The sequence below is a fragment of the Montipora foliosa genome, chromosome 8 (genome assembly GCF_036669935.1).
Source record: "Montipora foliosa isolate CH-2021 chromosome 8, ASM3666993v2, whole genome shotgun sequence".
Lineage (NCBI taxonomy): Eukaryota > Metazoa > Cnidaria > Anthozoa > Scleractinia > Acroporidae > Montipora > Montipora foliosa.
In genome coordinates this window covers 1486521-1489020 of record NC_090876.1, presented here as the reverse complement: position 1 = coordinate 1489020, position 2500 = coordinate 1486521, and the positions used below count along the sequence as shown (strand labels likewise).

The following is a 2500-nucleotide window of genomic DNA, read 5'->3' as shown; positions in this document are numbered from 1 at the left end:
TTTGAATCATAGTCATGTACTAATTACAATTTACTCTGAAGTCAACTTAAATGGTTCTCATTGTCCAATACGTTAAATAGTTTGGAATATTAAACAATGACTTTGACGGCTGTCGAAGTCACCTCCTTATTATATCGCAAAGCATTCTCAGGCTAAATCGAAATCTCTGATTGGCTGGTTTTCAGTGAGGATTTCACAGTACGGCCATTACGTTATATTTCCGTATTTTTCTCTCTCCTAGGAAACTCAAGCTGAGCGAAACCCAAAACGTTTTCCAAACAGCATATCAATTTTTTTCATCACAGCGGCACAGTTATAGCAAGCGGATTTAAGTTTTAATGTAAAAAGTTACCTTTTAAAGTTTGTTTATTGAAGACGAAAATTACAATCGTTTACCAAGCGGGAACGTGTCCGCTCGCTCAAAGAAACGATCCCATATAATAAACAAATTACTAATCTTCCTTGTTTGCGACCGTACTGGGGAATATTAAACCTGGGTCGTTTTTTAACACACCTCGCTACACTTGGTCCGTGCTGCCACTATCTTGGGGCAACATTTCCCAGTACGGCACTTGCGCTCGGTTAGTAACTTCTTACTAACCGAGCGCGAGGGCTGTACTGGGGAGAAAATTGGCCCGAGGTCGTGGGCATTACGGGAGAATAATGCCCTACAATTCAGTCACAATTAGCAAATCAGAGCGCGCATTATATCGGCTACAAACACAAGTCATGTAATAATAAGAGGTTATTATTTTCGTCATGGGCCTTGTTGCCCCTTTCCGTGTAAAAAAAAACAAGGAAGGAACATGACCTTGTTCTCCGAGAATGGGTTGTTCAACCTCGCTCCCCGGGTCTCTCTTTTCTGCCTCCATGCGTTGGCGATAAGAAAAAGACCCTGGTTCAGGCTGGTCACGTGCCTCCCAAATTCTGAGAGGTAAACCAATGTTAGGGGAGGGGAAGCAATGTAGGCCTTGTCATCATTGCGTTTGAGAGAATCAGCACGCATCTGATTTTGTGGTCAGACGAGCATCGACAAAACGTTTTACTGCAAGTTATTTTATGCACTACATATGGAATTTAACGTAAAAGGCAAAAGGTTGTTGTTCGGACGCTACAGGAAATATACTCACGTCGTTCGAATTTTCACCCGTGTCAGCCGTGTGAAGATCCGGATTCAAGTTCAAGTGAGCAGTCGAATTGAGTAATGACAAAGAATTCTAATAGTTTGCGGCAGTTTTAAAGAAAAGAAGGTTTTGCCGTGGAAGAAGACAAGTGAAACGTTTATTCAAGGGAAACAAACATATTCAGCGATCGATCAGCCAGTGTCATGTTTTATATGACACGTATCAACCTCAAATCAAACTATATGAACATGTGCAGGTATTATATTTTGTTCCTTTGATTTTCGTTTTTCTTTCGAACTTTAATACCTAAGTCGCATGCTTGTAGATCAATGATCGACAGGTCACAGGATGATCCCAAATGTAGAATGTGTAAACAAAACAATGAGACCATCAGCTACATGGTAAGTGGGTGCCCGAAACTGGCGCAGAAGGAATACAAAAAGAGGCATGACAATGTAGCTAGGGCAGTTCACTGGGACCTGTGAGAAAAATATGGGTTTCAGCGAAGTGAGAGGTGGCGTGACCATGTCCCGGACAGTGTACGTGGAAATGAGGATTACAAGATGCTGTGGGACTTAAGTGTACGGAAAGACCACGAGACCGAGGCTAGGAGACCGGATTTATTAATCATTGACAAAAGTGAGAAGAACTGCCAAATCATAGGCGTGGCAATCCCGGAAGATGGAAGGGTGAGAGCAAAAGGAGATGAGAAAGTAGAAAAATATCAATACCTTGCGAGAGAAGTTCGAAAGATGCGGGGAGTAAGAACAAAGGTGATACCCATAGTGATAGGGGCGTTGGGAACAATACCAATGAGATTAAAGGAAAATCTGAGGACCATAGGTGTAGACACATCCATTGAACTGATTCAGAGATCTGTACTGTTGGGCTCGGCAAGGATTCTTAGGAAAGTGCTGGAAAAGTAGGCAGGAGAGGAAAGTACAATGAAGGGCGCTTCTTGGTTTTTTTCCTCGCTCCGACGAAGGGCTAACGCTCGAAACGTCAGCTTTCCAAATCTTTCACAGTGGTTATTTGACCTTTATCAACACGTTTGATAAAATCAATTTCTTGGTTTCCTAAGACAACCTGTTGTTGCCCGGAACTACTGAAAACCAGATTCTATCTGACATTATTAGCAATAATAATAATAATAATAATAATAATAATAATAATAATAATAATAATAATAATAATAATAATAAAAGCTGGAAAGCTCCAGGGAAGGATGGTGTTCAAGGTTATTGGATTAAGAACCTTAGCAATCTTCATGAGCGGATTGCTAATCCGAGGTGAACAAGATCCTGATGGGAGAAGATAGCCCACCTGCATGGATGACATATGGTCGTACTGTACTCCGTCAGAAGGATCCGAGAAAA

At 41.4% G+C, this 2500-nt stretch overlaps 1 protein-coding gene across 1 annotated transcript in view; it reads right to left on the bottom strand.

The window, feature by feature from the left end:
- LOC138013192 (uncharacterized) overlaps window positions 1–2500 on the bottom strand; it is a 31051-nt gene that overhangs the window by 18918 nt on the left and 9633 nt on the right. The window lies entirely within an intron of this gene.